The following is a 19753-nucleotide window of genomic DNA, read 5'->3' on the forward strand; positions in this document are numbered from 1 at the left end:
CTAAACTCTCTTTCCCAGGGCAATTCCGCACAGCCCAGGGGTGCCACAATGGTGGGCAAACTTCTGAGTGCCAACTTGTCTCTTGGAAAGAGCACCTGACCTGACACACAGACAACCACCCCCTGACACCCCCACCACCTACAGAGGAGGTTGGCCAGCCTCCCCATTGTTCCCTATGATGGGAACCAACTGCACAACAAAGAATAAAACACGAACAACACAAAATAAAGTTTTTAAAAAATTATTTTCTCCCTTTCAAAGTACAAGTAGGCAAAGCATTATGACACATTACACCAGCAGTCCCCCACACAGAAAAATAACACAACTCTCACTTAACATCAGAGAATCACAAAAACACAATTCCTGTCAAAAACACTTTATTTCTTTAACTGCTTTAGGTTACACAGTAGGAGGGCACAACAAGGCATGATAGCAGTGTACTACACAAAATAATACAACCCACTTCACCGTTTTTGACAGCAATTGTGTTTGGGTGATTCTCTGATGTGAAGTGAGTTGTGTTATTTTTGTGTATTACACTGCTTTTACGCCCAGTTGTGCCTTCCTACTGTGTAACCTAAAGCAGTTAAATAAAGTGCTTTTGACAGCAATTTTTGGGGTGATTCTTTAATGTGAAGTGAGTTGTGTTATTTTTGTGTAAGATACTGCTGCCATGCCCTTTGGTGTGCCCCCTGCTGTGTAACCTAAAGCTGTTCAAGAAATAAAGTGTTTTCGACAGGAATTGTGTTTTTGTGATTCTCTGATGTTAAGTGAGAGTTGTGTTAATTTTTCTGTGTGGGGGACTGCTGGTGTAATGTGTCATAATGCTTTGCCTACTTGTACTTTGAAAGGGAGAAAATATTTTTTTAAAAACTTTATTTTGTGTTGTTCGTGTTTTATTCTTTGTCGTGCAGTTGGTTCCCATCATAGGGAACAATGGGGCTGGCTGGCCAGCCATCTCTGTAGGTGGTGGGGGAATTTGAGGGAGGGTGTCTGTGGTTCAGGTGCTCTTTCACAGGGACAAGCTGGCACTCAGAAGGGTGCCCACCATTGTGGCACCCCTGGGCTGTGCAGAATTGCCCAGGGTAAGAGAGTTTAGAAGTTCCCAGCATAGGGAACAAAGGGAGAGGGCTGGCCTTTGCCAGCCTGTTCCTGGGGTTATGGGTGTGGGGCTGCTGGGGGTGGATTTGGGTCTGTGAGGGGCTAATGTGGGGATTTGGGTCTGTGTTTGGCAGCTGGGAGGGAATTGGGTTTGTGTGGGGCTGTAGGGGGTGGACTTTGGGGGCTGAGAGCACCTACTTGGGGAGGCCATGAAATGCCCCCCCTCCCGCGCAAGTGGGAGCTGGCTGAGCCTTGGTGGGGGGTGGGAGTAGAGGTGGAAGAAGGGCCCCTGAGGGTTGGGGGCATTTTGCATGCAAAATGCCACCCCTGGCAAGACAAGCCTGCCTCTTCATTTTTTCCCCATAGGAAATAATGAAGAAGATTAGCAGCAGCAAGCTAAAAATACGTTCATGTTTCCCTTTTTTAGGCGAGGATAGGGGGACCTGGTTTTGGGGGCCATAACATGCCCCCCCAAAGTCCAATAGGTCTGAAACTTGGGGGGTTGTTAGATAGGAGTTAGAGGAATGTCCCCACCAATTTTGGCTTGATTCAGTGGGAAAATGCCTCCCCCAGGCGTCCGGGAAGATGGAGGCATCTTCTCATTGAAAAACCCGAAACAACCTGAAACAACCCGAAACGTTTCGGAAATCGCTGTTTCGGATTACCCGAAACGTTTTGGGTTTTCTGAAACGTTTCGGGAGAACCCGAAACAACCCGAAATAGGTTGTTTTCGGGTTTTTTTGGGTATCATATACCCGAATTGCACACCCCTAGTTTGTAGTCAATCAACTCCAGGCCCAGATGTTTGAACTGGAATTTTTGGACCCTCACTGACTTGGATTTAGCCAAGAATTTAGTAATCAGTGAGGTAGTGTCTTAGTATATGGTATGCTCCAAGTAGTGTAGCTATCTGCATCTGTCTAGTTGTTATCCTGTCAAAGCTGATACTGCCTACATGTTTAGTTAGTCCTTTTGGAGTAGCTCCTAGCACTCCTATCACTACTGGAATAACCGTTGTATGATCCACTCAGAGAAACTGAACGTGAAATCTCAGATCTTGATATTTTGTTGTCTTTTCAATCTCTTTTTCTTCAATTTGACTGTCGCTTAGCATTGCCACATCAGTCAGTTTGCCCTTCTCACTTTCAATCACTGTAATATCCGGAGTATTATGTTTTAACCTCTTATTCACTGGGATTTTGAAATCATCATCATGATCATTGTCATTATTTATAGTCTACTTTTCTCACTGAGATGCAAGGTGGATCACACAGTGTAAATCAATATGATCAATGGCTAGAACATTCAATAAACAATAAAATAGGGTATAGATGACAGAAATTTAAAAACATGATATGGAGCTGAAACAATGCTTAGACAAAACATAAGCAATTTGAAATTATATATTAAATGGCATGGAAATTACTCAATAGGAACATACTTAAAGCAACAGACAGTATGCAATAGTATAGTCTACAGTCCCTGTCCCTTTATCAAAGTGTTACAGATATTGCTAGAAATACATGAGAACAGTTGCTGGATTTGACCAAGAAAATCATAGATGTCTTTGCACATGGAAACAGGGCTAGTCCTAAGGTTGCCAGGTCCCCTCACCCTCTGGGTGGGAGGTGGAAGACAAGGGGCCCCAAACAATTTCAATTTGGCCTGCTGCAGAGCGTGGAAGGGTCCTAAAGCACTTCTGCTCAGAGGGCCAATTTAGGCCCCAAATGGGCCTGATTCAGCCCATTTGGGGCCCAAATTGGCACACTGTGGAGCACAGGTGTGTGCCGTGCCACCCAGGAGTGCACCCCAAGAGATACGTTCCCTTGCCTTTTCTCCCACCAGCCCGGTAAGCGGGGGCAGGGGGTGGATGGTGGGAAGAAGGGATCCTCCGCCCCCAGTGGGGGACTGGCAACCCTAGCTAGTCCAGTCCCTCAGCTGGCTAGACATGCCTCAGAGGGAATCCAGAGGCCTAGAATAGGGCAACCTTGAAGAGGGACACAAAACAGAGGAGTAACAGAATTGTATGGCCTTTTGTACATTAGAAGAGCTGTCTAACTCATATCAATAGGTACAATATGTTGATGTCCAGATGCAGGGAGTGTCTGAGAATGACAGGAATGGCTACCTTCACAGAAGTGGTATTATTCAAGGATGAGTGTTTGGGGGGAGGGCCAAAAGATATTCATATAAGAAACTTGTAATCACTAGTTTTCCAGAGACTTTGTTAAGATAAAGTATAGCAAGAATGAACTAACAGTTTTTATATACTTTTAAGAAGATGTTTGAAACATCTTCTTTGCCTGGTGTTTGAAATTAAAAGATAATCAGTTAGCAAAGAATGTGAACCCTTTGAAGTGGGACAGTGAGTTATTGCTAGGAGATGGTTCTGAAACCCAATAAAATACGAGAAGCTGAATTGATTGGGAGAGTCTTCCAAGAAGGGGCTCCTTGCCTGTGACCTGCTTATCTTTGAGTAAGATACTTTTTTGGACTTGTGTAATTGCTGTACTTTGATGATCTATTTAGTTATAAAGAATGGTATGATTTTCTGTTGATAGATCTAATATTAAGAATGCTGAATAATCATGGTTTATTAATAAAGGCTTAGAAAGGAAGAAGAGATTTTATAATATTATTACTTGTGTAATATACCCAATAATGAACTTAAAACATTACTTGTGATGGATATAGATTTGAAGAAAAGGATTTTATATATTGATGGTTGTTGGGGGTTTTCCGGGCTGTATTGCCGTGGTCTTGGCATTGTAGTTCCTGACGTTTCGCCAGCAGCTGTGGCTGGCATCTTCAGAGGTGTAGCACCAAAAGACAGAGATCTCTCAGTGTCACAGTGTGGAAAAGATGTAGGTCATTTGTATCTACTCAGGAGGGGTGGGGTTGAGCTGAGTCATTCTGTAAGAGTTTCCCAGGGTGTGGAATGCTAATGGCGGGAGGCTTCACTGTAACCTGAGGAGGTTCTTTTGCATATGGATTGGTGCTTGATGTGCTAATCTTCTCTGCAGGGCTATTGTCGGGTGTGGAGTGTTTTGTTGGCCTGGTGTTTTTCAGAACTGGAGCCCATGCTCTGTTCATTCTTAAGGTTTCTTCTTTCCTGTTGAAGTTTTGCTTATGCTTGTGAATTTCAATGGCTTCCCTGTGCAGTCTGACAAAGTAGTTGGAAGTGTTGTCCAGTATTTTGGTGTCCTGGAATAAGATACTGTGCCCTGTTTGAGTTAGGCTATGTTCAGCCACTGCTGATTTTTCAGGCTGTCCAAGTCTGCAGTGTCTTTCATGTTCTTTTATTCTTGTCTGGATGCTATGCTTTGTGGTCCCGATGTAAACTTGTCCACAGCTGCAGGGTATACGGTATACTCCTGCAGAGGTGAGGGGGTCTCTGCTGTCTTTTGCTGATCGTAGCATCTGTTGTATTTTTCGGGTGGGTCTGAATACTGCTTGAAGGTTATGCTTTTCCATAAGCTTTCCCATCTGATCAGTAATTCCTTTGATATATGGCAAAAACACTTTTCCTGTAGGTGACTGTTTTTCCTTGGTTGTTTGATTCATCCTATTTGCAGTCACCCCCACCAGAATTCCTGTCGAAGACATCATTGCAAATGTAGAAGCTGCCATCCGTCATCTACCTGAAGAGGAAGCTGAGGAAATAAGAGGAGAGACAGCCAGGATTCTACGAAAGGCAAAGCTTCCCACCAGCAATATAACACGCAAGGAGAGAAATGCCATCAAGACCCTCAATGCAGATCCAGACATCATCATTCTACCAGCTGATAAAGGCAATGCTACAGTGATCATGAAAACGGAGGAATACAAAAAGAAGATTAAGGAACTCCTGGACCCCTCCACCTACAAAAAACTAAAACGAGATCCCACTTGCAAAATCACCAGGCTAACAAATGCGCTGATCAAGAATTCCTCACTACATCCCGACACGCACAGAAAACTATGCAAGACTGAAGCACAGCCACCTAGACTATATGGACTCCCCAAAATACATAAAGATTCAGTCCCACTTCGACCCATTGTGAGTGCCATTGGTTCACCGACATATGAATTAGCTAGACATCTGGCAGATCTCCTGCAGGACCACATCGGGAAAACCTCGTCTTACATCAAAGATTCAGCAGATTTCATCAACAAAATCAGTTCTCTGAAACTCAATCCACAAGACATACTTGTCAGTTTTGATGTTGTATCCCTGTTTACCAAGGTTCCAGTAAAAGACACTATTGCACTGATTAATCAGATTTTCCCAGAGGATGTAACAGCCTTATTCCATCATTGTCTGACAACCAGTTACTTCCAATGGGACAAGGAATTCTATGAACAGATGGATGGGGTGGCCATGGGGAGCCCACTCAGCCCAGTTATAGCAAACTTCTACATGGAACATTTTGAAAAAACAGCTCTAGAATCAGCACCCCACAAACCAAGTGTATGGTTCCGGTTTGTGGATGATACATTCATCATTTGGAGCCATGGGGAGGAAGAATTGAGGGAGTTTTTGAATCATCTCAACAACATCCACCTGAACATACAATTCACAATGGAGAAAGAAAGTGAGGGAAAACTCTCATTCCTGGATACCTTGGTCATCCGCAAAGCAAACTTTCAGTTAGGTCACAAGGTCTACAGGAAACCAACTCACACTGATCGGTACTTACACAAAAACTCCAATCACCACCCCCGACAGAAAAGAGGCATAATGAAAACATTAGTGGATCGTGCAAGACGGATATGTGAGCCGCGCTTTCTCAATGAGGAAATTAATCATCTAAACCACGCACTTCAGGCAAATGGCTACTCCAGAAATGAAATCCGAAGAGCAATCAAACCCAGGATGAATCAAACAACCAAGGAAAAACAGTCACCTACAGGAAAAGTGTTTTTGCCATATATCAAAGGAATTACTGATCAGATGGGAAAGCTTATGGAAAAGCATAACCTTCAAGCAGTATTCAGACCCACCCGAAAAATACAACAGATGCTACGATCAGCAAAAGACAGCAGAGACCCCCTCACCTCTGCAGGAGTATACCGTATACCCTGCAGCTGTGGACAAGTTTACATCGGGACCACAAAGCGTAGCATCCAGACAAGAATAAAAGAACATGAAAGACACTGCAGACTTGGACAGCCTGAAAAATCAGCAGTGGCTGAACATAGCCTAACTCAAACAGGGCACAGTATCTTATTCCAGGACACCAAAATACTGGACAACACTTCCAACTACTTTGTCAGACTGCACAGGGAAGCCATTGAAATTCACAAGCATAAGCAAAACTTCAACAGGAAAGAAGAAACCTTAAGAATGAACAGAGCATGGGCTCCAGTTCTGAAAAACACCAGGCCAACAAAACACTCCACACCCGACAATAGCCCTGCAGAGAAGATTAGCACATCAAGCACCAATCCATATGCAAAAGAACCTCCTCAGGTTACAGTGAAGCCTCCCGCCATTAGCATTCCACACCCTGGGAAACTCTTACAGAATGACTCAGCTCAACCCCACCCCTCCTGAGTAGATACAAATGACCTACATCTTTTCCACACTGTGACACTGAGAGATCTCTGTCTTTTGGTGCTACACCTCTGAAGATGCCAGCCACAGCTGCTGGCGAAACGTCAGGAACTACAATGCCAAGACCACGGCAATACAGCCCGGAAAACCCCCAACAACCATCGTTCTCCGGCCGTGAAAGCCTTCGACAATACATCGATTTTATATATTACTTTTATATATCACTTATATGCCTTGCACTTTTTTCCTACGCTCAGGAGCCAATGTAGTACTTGTAATGCAACCTGTAAGAATATGACACTTGAAACAAGAAGATCAAGAGAAGTATGCTGAAACTCTGCAAGAACTGAGAACTAATAATATACTGCTTGTAGAGCTGCACTTATAAAATATTATGCATATGTTATATTATTCTATAAGATTCCAATAGGAACCAGTACCAGGGAGCCTTTTGTAGAAAACTGATTTGATGCAGCAAGCTGGTTTTGGCCACCTGTGGCCGTATCTTCCTTAAGTCTGAGAAGAAACTGGGGGAAAGGGCACAGATGGAAAAAACATCCCTTCTTACCAACAGACTTCAGTTATCAGAGGGTATCAAGGTTGCCAGATTGAGACTCATTGGCGCTATTGAAAGTATTATGCCCAGAAGAAAGTAGGTGAGAGGTTAGAAGGTGTCCTTCTAAATTGAGGGCAAGATAAGGGGGTTGCAGGATTTGGAATTCCCCCAAGTAGAAGAGCCAACCCAGAATTGCATCTTCAAATCAGAACTAACCCTAGATACTTTACGAGCCAATAAGATAACAAATATTAGAATATTGTAATATTGTTATGATTATCTGAAAGTATTAATTGCTCTACGCTTCTATTGTAAGAGGATGAGCTTTTACACACAAGGAGACCGTCTACTTCTGTGTAAGAAAAAGGGCTCATCCACTGGGTAAATAAAAACCATCTGTTTTGCTTCAATTCAAGAAGGACTCCTGGATTTTATTTTAATTTTTATTGTGGTTGGTCAGAAAAGGGAGAACGAACCACAAAGGTGCAAAATTTTGCACATAACACTTGTGATGTAGCTCTTGCCAGGAATTAAATGATTTGATACAGGAAAGCTAACTAGTTGTTTAGGGCTTCTTAAGTGCACACCTATATCTGAATCAGGCCTGTTCAGAGTCATCCAGAGCAAAAACAATTGTTTTGAACAATTTCTTTACAGTATAGCCTTATCACTTGTATAAAAAGCCCTCCTGAGTAATTAGGTTTTGCGCTTTGCAGAAAGCTGGGAGGGTGGGAGCTTTCCTAACTTCTTCAAGCAGGCCACTGCATAAGGTGGGAGGCCATTACAGATAATGTGTGTGTACAGGAAATCATTGATTTTGCCATTTGCAGTGTGGTACCTGCGGAAGGCCCTGTTCAGATAAGCAAAATTGCCATGGTGGATCATGGGGAGAGAGATGGTTCCATAGATATGAGGGACCAAGACCATGAAGGGGTTTGTAAGTGACAGCCAAAACATTTAATTGAGCTCAGTAACTGATGGGTAGCCAAAAAAGTGACTGCAGACTGGGAGTAATATGTATGTTCCACCTAGCTACTCCTAAGCTGCGGCATTCTGCACCAACTTGAGCCTCTGAGTTGACTCTGAGGGGAGATCTATGTAGCGTGCATTGCCATAGTCAAGTCTTGATGTTACCATACTGTATAGATCCAGGTGGCCACTTTGGCCATGTCAAAGTATGGGGCCATTTTCCAGGCTAGTCTGAGTCTGTAGAAGGCATTATTTGCAATTTCATTAGCTTGCATCGCTACCAGCAACACTGGATCCAATATAACCACTAGACTCTTAATCGACTCTGCAAGGGTTAACTGAACCCATCAAAAGTGGGGAGCACAATGTCCTTCATAATCTCTGCCTTCCCAACTGGCATCACTTTCATCTTGTTTGGGTTCATTTTCAGTTTGTTTGCTTTCAGGCTATTGACCACAGCTGAGAGGCAGCGACTCAGACCTCTACTACATCACCAGGGGATTTGGATAGCAAGATATAAACCAGAGTGTCATCAGCATATTAATGACCTCTAATTCCATTGCTATGAATTATTTTTCCTAAAGGCTTCACACAGAGATTGAATAATACCATGAGAGATAAGATCGTACTCTGTGGAATCCTGTACGATAATTCTGCAATAACGAAGGAAACCAGAATGAAATGAAAAGAAATCATGGTGTGTTTTTGTTGTTCTAATAGACAGTTTAGATGGGGAATTTGTTTCATTTTCATATTAATTATGATAATTAGGAAACATCGACTATTTGTAATTATTGTACTTAATAACAAATGAAATGCACAAGTCTACCCATAACCCCTATTTTCTTCTGTTAGGGAATCATGTAACCCTACAGTGCCCCCCCCCCCAACATGAACAACAATTCTTTCACAGCCACTTTTAAAAGAGGGGCTAGTTAAAGTTCTGTCATTAATCATTTACAGATAAACTCTATTGTCTCATGTTAGCAGTGCAATTGGCCCCTTTCCTACCACACATTGCTTTTGTGCTGTTTAGCAACACTTTGGTGGCCTGTTGTATTGAAATATAAATCTATCCATCTTTTCAGTAACTGCATAAAAGAGCCATCTGTGTGCATGGGAGCAATCGCATCCCAAATGGCAGAGAGAAGACACTTTCAAGCAAAATATATTTTCTTTCTCTCTTCTTATGTAATTTGAAAAATACAAAATGGCTAAAATGTGCATTGAATTGTTTTTAGAGTATTTAGTGCTTGTGGATGCAGCCAGCCAGATAACCCTGGAGGCTTAACATCTTTGTTTATCTAGAGAAAACATCCAGCATACATGCCATGGAAAATGAAAGCCTCCCCACAAGTCCTATGTATTTTAAAGAGTATCTTGGCCAGGAAAGTGAAATTCTGTTGCCCACAAAGGGGCAACTTGTAGCCATTTTTAATCAAATATTCCTTTCCACTCCATTATATTTCCCTCTAAAATAGAGGCTTATTCTCTCCTTTCTTCTATGTTCATCCTGCTAGTTCCATTCCTTGTTGCTCAGCATAACACTGTGCGGCACAAAGCCTGTTATTAAGACACTCCAGAGAAAGACACAAACAGTGCTTTCACAACAGTCCATGGGGTTAAGTGATCTGGTAAAACTGATTTGCAATTCTCTCCAGGAAATTAATGGCTATAGTTCTTCTTCATTCCTTTATCTCCTTTAGTAGAGAAGCAAGTCCACATTTTTTTAATATACATCCCATAGAAATTTGAGCTACACATGTTGTTTTATGTCAAACCCAGTTAACATTTTACTTCAGCAGTAATTTTGCTAGAACCCTCATCTAAGGATGTGGAAGTTAGACACACTACCAATATACTGCAAACCAGGAGAAAGCAAGTTTGAAAAGAGAACCATGTTGCAAAGTCACCGTGTAAGTATTTATGTATATTTATACCCTATTTCTCTCCCCAATATGGATCCAGAGCAGTTTACGTTAGAGATGGGTATGAATAGCAATATGAACCAAAAAAAAAGCCATAAACAGCCAATCTGCTGTTTGCAAACAAGCTGTTCATGAGCCCCCATTCTAAATTAACAGGTGGTCATTGCAAGCTTCGTTTGTTGCTATTCATCGCTGTTTGTCAAGCCAGACAGTCTGGCACCTGCAATCAATTCCCTTGGCAACTTAGGCAGGGATTGTCTGAACTCTGTCTGAACTCCTGCTGTTGCCCTGGAAACCTCAATCTAAGCCCAATTTAGCTTGATAGGCAGGTCTTCCTTTCAAGTGTGGCGCTCCAAATTTGTTACAACAAAGGAGCAAAGACCAGGGGGAAGGGGGGGCTCCTAGCTCTGACTTTGCAGACAGTGGAAAGGGAGAGAGTTGCTGTTGGCATTTTGATAGAGAGAGTGCATTGGAGCTTGAATTTTCTTTGTGTGTGGTGGGATAGGGATGTACCTCTTCAAGTTCTAGGGCTGCTGCCAGGCTCTGGGCCAAGCTATTATTTATTATTGGTACCTTTCCAGGTGCCTGCTGAGGTCAGGTTTCTAGGAGTGGTGCAGTAGGGATCTTGACTTGGATGATGGCTGGAGGAGAGCCTGCTGGCCCCCACGAACAGCCAACCACAAACATGTTCATGAACAGGGCCATGTTCGTGGTTGTTTGTGAGTCCCTGTTCGTGGATGGCAACGAACAACGAACATCATGTTTGTTTGTTTTTCTGTTTGTGCCCATCTCTAGTTTACATCATTCTCCCCTCCTTCACTTTACTCTCCCAGCAACCTTGTGAGGTAGGTTGGGTTGACCCAAGGTCACCTAGTGAACTTGTATGGCAGAGTAGGGATTAAACCTGGTCCTCCCAGATCCTAGTCCAATGTTGTAACCACGACACCATACCATTGAAAGCTTTTTAGAGCATGCCTGTTATGATGCAAGCTCCACTCACTCCCTTACTGGGAGGCAGATATTCCCTCCAAAACAGTCAAGATTGCTTGCTGTGTTTGGGCAGCCTCTAGTCAGGTAACATGTCTCTGAGTATGTTAAAGGAATTTTTGTCCAACACTTTAAAACATATATATTTAGGCTTATATCCCAACTTAAATGTTTGATAGGGTAGAAGAAGGATCCTACACCTTCTTTGAATGAAATGACACTAGAGGCTGAGTAACGTTCAAAAAGATGCAGCAGGTTTATTAAGCAGCCAGGTTGGTATCTAGGTAGGCAGGGAAAGAAAAGTTGAGGTAAATTTTGATTGTAGAACAGAATATTTCCCCTGCATTAGGAACAATAATCTTCTTAAAGCTTAGTTTCAGTAGTTACAGATCTTAAAAGTGAGAGGTTGGTAGTTTCAGACTTAGGTTACATTAACAAAGTTTCTTCATAGATTTCACTTTACAGCTTAGGTCTTCTGACTTCAATACAGCACTCTTTCCCCTTTACACCAGACTCAGAGTCCTCCTCAAAGGACTCCCCCCTTTTAGACACTGGGCAGGAATTATTCTTCAACAAAAGACATAACCCTTTTCACTTGGCTCAAGAAGAGTCTCCTTTCACTACCCACTTCCTGTGCCAACAACACACCCCCAGTCCTACTTTGCCTGTGTAAATCCATGCTGGCTTTCACACTTAAGTACTTTAACCAAAAGTCTTCTTTAAACCTAAAGCTGTCCCAGTTAAGGCAAACTTTTCCATTTTTTCCTCACAGAGGAGATTATTAGTCTCACCCTCTTTGTCAGACTCCAAACTTCCAAACATTCTGTCAGCTCCAATTGTTACCTTCTCACTGGCCAATCACAGAGATGGGGAGAAGCCTGTCAATCATTCTCCCTTCAGGCAGTTTTTTAAAACCCTTTCCTTACCACTCTCTAGGTAATATGGGACACTATCTAGAGTTGTTTTATAACTGAATTGTATGTTATTTATGGTTTTAATGTACATTTTAATATAATTTTAATACTTAAGTTTTCCGCTCTGAACTGGTTTGCAGGGAGAGCAGACTATAAGACTAATAAATCTTATCTAATCTGCACTTAGTAAACCTTTAATTTAAAAGCCCATTCTGTCATACCCACCTTTTAGAAATGCTCCCAACCTTGGGAAAATCCAGGCAATGCTACTAACCTTCACAGCCCCACCAATTTGTTTCAGTAATTCCCACTTCAATTTTGCTTCTCTCTTGTGCAAATTAAACTTATTTTCGCATGAAGTCCTGTTTACTTGTGCTAAATTTTCCCATTACAATGACAGAATTTTTCATGTCATTTTAATGGTCAGCTGGGAGTTAATGTCATAAAATGGTGTAAAAATGGCATAAAGGAAGCATAAAAATCTGGAACACTAACAACAAAAATACGTGAAATATGAAAGCTCACAATAATAAATGAAAAGAAATGAAAAATGCATGTTTGTACATCCCCACTTCTCTGTGAATATCACGGCAGCTTTCCTCATCTGAACAGGACCTTCTGCAGGTGTCACGTACATGGGCAAAATTGGCAGCTACTTGTATATGTGCATTCTCTGTCGTGGCCCCCACCTTCTGGAATGGCCTATCTGAAGAGGTCAGGAAAGCTCCCAGTTCTGTGGTTTTCTGCAAATGATGCAAAACTGAATTATTCAAGAGGGCTTTATACTGGGCTGTACAGGGCTGTACAGTAAGGATGTGGTCTCAGAAGGATGTATCGGTACAGGGACCATAGGCTTTACTACTACTTGCTATCCTGTACTGTCTGTTGCTTTGGTATGATCCTACTTGGATTTAGTTTATTGTGTCTGTCTTAGAATTTCTTAAGCTCTGTTTCAGCATTTGTTCAATTCTGCATTAGATTTCTGATTGTTTTAAATCTTTGCAAATTTGTATTTATAGACTCTATTACATTGTTTATTGAACTGTCCTTGAAAGTGACTGTACTAACTCACACTGTGTAATCTGCCTTGAGTCTCAGTGAGAAATGGGGGCAATAGACAGACAGACAGACAGACAGACAGACAGACAGACAGACAGACAGACAGACAGACAGAGAGAAATAGCAGGGTGCAGACACGCACCCTGGTCAGATACAGTTCAGGTGCAACTGACTTATTAACATGTACCTGTTGTAGGAGAATGCTTAGGCCGACAACTTAAGACAGGGCTGATTGTGTGTCTCCTCCCCATGAAAGAAGTTCACCCCTTGATGGTGTATTTCAGTGGGACATTTTAAGTGCTTTCTCAGACTAATCACAGTTGCTCACTGACAGGCAGTTTCCACATGGACAGAAGAACCTCTAAAGGACTTGGACCCAAATTTCTGTATCAATTAGGTCCCCTCCTGCCTCATGCACACCTCCTTCAATACTTCTTGCTTGAAATCTGAAGACTAAAAAGGAGTTATGTATCTCTTTTGTGGAATAATTCTGATTGCAATGCTACACCCAGTGACTAGCAGGGACATTAAAATTAATGGGACTTTAGTGTACGTGCTTGTCCAATAGCAGCATCTATTAGAACTATGCTGATCCTTTTTATAAAGGGGGGGAAAATCCTGATTTTGCCTTCTTTCTGAATATCAAAAATGTATTTTTCCAGGATAAAGCAAATACATGAGCATTTTCCTTCCCTTTCTATGTCTTTAAAAATCATAATAGGAAAATATTCTTAATTAAGGAAATGATTCAACTAACTTCAGCATTAATCGGAAATTATCTGCATGTAATAAATCAGTGTCACGACAACAGGAATTCACTGTTGTTAGCAAAATAGCCATGGAAGTTCTAAAATGGGAAACGGTGTTCATCTGAACAGTCAGAAACCATGGCACAATGCTGAGAGGTTTCAAGCAGAAACAATGTGAACTTAAATAAAACTGCCTTTAATTACGAGTCTCTTTACCCTGTGTTGAAATTAATCAGGTCTTCCTTTGTTTTGCTCCTCTTCCGCCGACCATGTGGGTCCAGATGGTTTTCAAAGACTGTAATTTCTGGGGATTTTAAACAACACATTCTTATTCTGTAATAGAAGGCATTTGATCCCTCATTTGATGTTGGTTCCTGGAAAATCCCTATCTTTAAAAATTCATGAGAGGATTTGAGTGGTAATCTAAACAGCTGGTCATTTTTTAATGCTCAGCTCATTTCAATCTACCCAAAAAAGAGAGAGAATGTTTTAAATATGGGCAAGGCTTCTGGGTCCTAGTAACACAGGGTGAAATTTTCGTTTTTAGAATGTCTTTAAAGTTTCAGAAACCACAGCTCATCCAGAAATCTCATGCATCATAGTACTGCTATTCACTTATTTGTTGATACCACATATGTACTTGGAAACAACTCTTCAACCCATAAACAATATATTTTAAATCCATTTTGACTTTCCCATAGAAAATTGAAATATAAATATTAAGATGGTTATTATTTGAGAAAGGGGAACATTTCCACTCTTTCCTCCCCTTAAATAGAGGATCCACACATCACTGGATAGTGTATTTTTTAAATCAATCAATCTTTATTTCAGTCCACAAGTCATGTACACAATAAAACCAGTAAAACCTTAAAACTACAAACCACTCTCACCTATATTGTACAATTGTACTTCACATACGATCGAATTAAAATTAATGTACAATTTGTACACCAGAACTTATTTCCACTGTTTAATCATGTTGTAATCATGTGTACTGTTGTAATCATTCAGTCCCCTGATTTTCCTGTCTGGACCTGACAACGTGTGGATTCCTACTAAATGTATAACAATTGGTTGTCAGACAGCTGCAATGCAATCTTAATATTCTCAAAACCTTCATGGTTTATATAAATTTATGCCAGTCATATTATGGTGAATGCTGTGCTGATCACACATACAGAGTTTTAGCAAAAGAATAGATACGGTGTCATTCAAAGGCACAGTTGGCAATGGCAAGCACTACCCTGCTTCCCCCCACCGCACATTCATTGTCCCCAGAACAGTCACTGATACTGTACTATTGTGTAACTTGACCATATGATAATATCAGTCAAACTGAAATTCTCCTTTGGAATCCATTTTATGCCATTTTCACCTTGCACCTGTTGTCATTTATAAATTTAGATTTATGCTTAATCAGGTTGTTAATACTTGAAAATTTCTCTCTAGAAGCTAGAGCAATCAAAGATCCAAAACATGTGCTAGCCATTATTTGGTGGTGGTGAGGAGGCTATTACAGTACTAATGGTGCCATCTTAAGCAGAATTACACCCTTCCAAATCCATCAAAGTCAATGGTTTATACCCATTTAGGATTACCTAGTCTGCTATTGTTCATATTCAATTATTCTTATTGCTCAGATCTCATGGAAGGACCTCAAAAAGGCCAGTCAGTCCCTTGTCTTCTCCCACCCCCATCCAGTCAGTGTATTATTGCTTTATCTATTTATTTGCCCTTTTTAATTGGGCTTTTAATTTTATTAATAAAATAAAAAATATTTTTAAAAAGCAAGGTTTAGTTGACTTCAAATACACCTTATAATGTTTGTTAGTCAGTTATAGTGTTTCTGCTCTTGTCACATGTAAATTGCATCAGCATAGGTTTCAGATGTGAACAAATGTTTAATTTTTTAAAAAAAGGATTTTCAAAGTGTTAAAGAACAGGCTAAAAATGCAATAGACCAATAAATCTATCTACAGCCAGTGTGGTGTAGTGGTTAAAGTGTTGGATTAGGATCTGGGAGACCAAGGTTTGAATCCCTACTCTGCCATGGGTGCACCATGGGCCAGTCATACCATGGGTGACCATGAGCCAGTCATACAGCCTAACTACCCCACAAGGTTGTTCTGAGGATAAAATGAGTGCATCATTCCTACCAACTGTTGATCCTCAAACTTTTCATATCCTTATTTACAGCCATTAAGAAGACATCAGTTCATGCAATTTGCCTAAGCAAATGGGGAGGAAGAGCTGAATGGAGAGTTTGCCCAGACTTCTCCCATTCTCCAAAATGATTCAGGGCTCCAACAGATCAGGAATCAATTCAAATGCATGGGGAGGAGGGAAAGAAATAGGGCTCTGTTAAGTTGTATGAGGAACCCTCCACCTGCAGGCACTGTGCTCCCATGGAAAAGATCACAGCCATACACTATATAAGTTTTGCTATTGGTTTAAACTCACATTTGAAATGGTTTCCAGTTTGACTCTTCTTCCTTCCACTCTGTATTTGACCACCAAGTCTCTTTGCAAAGAATGTGTCAATGTGCAGCTAGCAATGCCAAGGGACAAGGCAAGGGAAATAAAGGCTCTTGGTACTGGTAACACATGGGTTACAGCATCATCGAAATGTAATTATTAGAATGAGTGGCAGAAGCATATTCTTCAGTATTTTAGGCCAACTACACCGAGGGAGTTTGATTGAAAGAACAGCCTTGTCAAAGCATCGACTCTCTCCCTTTTCTGGAAGGCTCTGGAGGAAAGTATACAGTGTAAATATTAGTGGATTATCAGCTTTCACTGGTATCATTGCTCTGCACCTTTCTTTCCATGAAGAGAACAGACAAATGTCTGTCTTGAGAGCGTTCCTCTATTGAAAGATGGAAGAGCTCAAGGATTAGGGGGAATTTACCGTGCCATTATGGATATAGCCACAAGAAAACTAAAAATTGCCTTTGAAAGTGAATATATAATATCAAAGACAGAAGATAGACATTTAAATCTGGATGCTGGTGGAGTGAAAAATAAGAGCATATCTTTTAAATTCCAGGAGAAGCAGCAGGGCATGACTTTCCAGTGACACATTTTAAACAATCCCTTCCTCCCAAAATTGTTATTCTTGCATCAACTAGTATAACCGTGGGCTTTCACATTCTTATGTGTTTCCATATCATTCTTAGATGGTGCTAGCTAGAGTAGGTGTCCTGGGATAACGTGAGCATACCATGGATACTCAAAATTATCTTGGAGATATTTTCCTATTCATGCTGAAGGAGAACTAGCAAGAGTATGACTGCAGAGAGGAGCAGACGGCTTACAGCTGGACATGACTCGAATGGCCCTTTGGCTGCCCTTCAAGAGCTATCAGGAACGGAAGCCTGAGTTGGCTCAATAGGTACATATTTCAAGCCAATGAGTAAGAATGCTTTAGAATTATCTTCATCCGGATTTCTCCCTGGATTTTGGAGTTCCAAATAACTCCCATCATGTTTCCATACTAGATCCACTGCACTGGAAATTCTCCAATGTTCCATTTATTTGAGTTCCTGGAGATCAGTGAGCATGCACAATTTACCACAACTTTCTGTTGTTTTAGTTCATTTGTGCCTGTTTCTTCCTTCTCCATTACCAATAAAACCTTGCAAAGAAGCAAGCTTGATATGATTGGACATAAACACTGTTTTTTGCAGTGTTTTGTTCAGGCAATCATGTGCAATATAATAAACAGGAGGAGATATAAATGAACTGAAGTCTGTGGAAAATGGTGTTCCCATGTTAATTTTTGAAATTCTCTTTGCTAACCTGAAATTCAGGAAGACTAGATTGCTAAATAGAATGAAATTACACAATAAAAAATAGGGCTAGGGAATCCTCCTCACATCCCTAGCAAATAGATTTAGAGGTCTATAGTAAATTTTCATGATTAAATTACATTGGTGATATTTATGTCCAGAGAAGGAAAATTTATTGCATTTTTTTTAAAAAAGACACTCACATGTTGGCTATACTTAGGCACACAAATAGACTAATTCCTTAATCTTGACTTTCAAGCCATCTAAAAATTAGATGAAAATATATTTATATTTCAGTGAGAGTCTCACTGTGAAGGGAATACCTTCTTTTAAAGTATTGTAGATGTCCTTTCTGCTGCAAACTCATTAGGTGACAATACAGGTTTTCTCCCTCAGACCCCCCTCTATCTTTTTTACTTGAGGCATATCTTACAGATGTGTAAACTTCTGAGGTAATGTATACAAGTATTTTTAATGTTGAATGTACTACGTAAATGCAGAGAATGACTGTTGTTTTCTATTTGCTGTTTCTCTGTTATGTTTGGGTACATTGGTGTACTTGTTCCTGATTCCCATCTGGATTTGTTAAGATGTGCAATTTCTGATGCCTGTCTTCTATTCAGTTCTTCATTCCTGCATCCTATAGAAGTGTTCAGCCTTGGTTCCTGCCTAATATTTATAAATTCATACTTCAGAGCATTCCTCAGAGACAAAACTGAATCAACCCCTCTTGGAGACATTTGAAGAAAATTATCCATACTGATCCATAATATTCATAATAAACTCTCTTGGTAAAAATTTAGGATGGAAAATATTGTCATTTTTTTCCATCAGTGCTAAAGTGAGCTGACACAGTTGATAAGAAAACACTTGTCTGGGTTCACATAACCAAGAAGAAAATATTTGTTTGGGTTCATCCTGTTTTTGTCCTGGTTTGTTTCATGCCTAACCTCCCAGACTTGACCTATGGTTCAGATTCCAAATAACAATAATCATTTGCCCTTTCTTGATATTCCGCCTTCTAGCTAGCCAAAGTGAGCAAATTGATGTAGGTGATTTTTATTTTCTTTAATAAGCACTCAAAGATGCCCCATTATGTATTTTTTTTTTCAGGGACTGGCATGAAAGATGTTGAAAATATTTGCCTAGTCAAGAAACATTGCTGTCACTCTAAATCACCCTCAGTGATGTCAGACATAACCAACTTTGATTGGCTAGGTGACATCTTGACATCAGCATGTTCACTAAAATTATTCTTGATTGGCTATGATTACTGTAAGAAACAGAAAGATACAAAAAGCAGGACTTAAAATTGATACAAAAGAGGAAGCTGATAGAAAAAGTAATAGCAGAGAACTGATTATTTCTTTTAAAATGACCATTCCCACATGCAAGTTGGGGGAAGAACAGTTTTCCCTCCAAATTACAACTTTTGACCCAAATTTAAATTAAATGAGACAAAGATATATCTAAACCTTATTCTTGCACTTCACTTAAGTCACAAATCTGTGCTAAGTCACACATACGTGTTTGCACTCCAGTTCTTTATGATCCAGCATATTTAGTGATGCTGTTGCAAACTATCTTATTGGTTGGCTCCGAAAAGCTTTTTAACTAAATCAATTCCTCCTTCCCTTCTACAGTCAATCCCATATGGCTTTTATACATTTTTATACATACTCCGTGATTCTCGGCACAGCCTTTTGGTGGGCAAAGGGGAACACTCGATTTTCACCTGCAGAAAAACTGGTTGGACCCAACCCTATTTTTTTTCAGAAACAAAGCACCTACATTATAAGTATTACATAGATGATTTTATTATATGCTTGTAAAAGAAGCCCCATTCCTCCCTGATTCTCTTTTGCTACTGTGGAGAAAATCTTTTAGTAAAAGTGTTTAAGAGTGGGAGCAGAGCAGCACAGACAGATGGAGGATCTGTGATATTCCCTTTGGCTTGCAGGTCAGAATATAGTACTCAGTCAAGTTCCTGCTCACAGCATCATACAGCAGAAATGAATATGCTCAAAACAATCAAATCAGGCCGGATGGGCTCCACAGAAGCCCAATCCAGCCAGATCTGGGCCAATTTGAGCCCAATCCAGCCCAATTCGAATGTTTTGCCAGTCCCCTGCCCCCCACTTACTTGGCCAGTGGGAGAAGCAT

This window comes from Eublepharis macularius, chromosome 11 (genome assembly GCF_028583425.1).
Source record: "Eublepharis macularius isolate TG4126 chromosome 11, MPM_Emac_v1.0, whole genome shotgun sequence".
Lineage (NCBI taxonomy): Eukaryota > Metazoa > Chordata > Lepidosauria > Squamata > Eublepharidae > Eublepharis > Eublepharis macularius.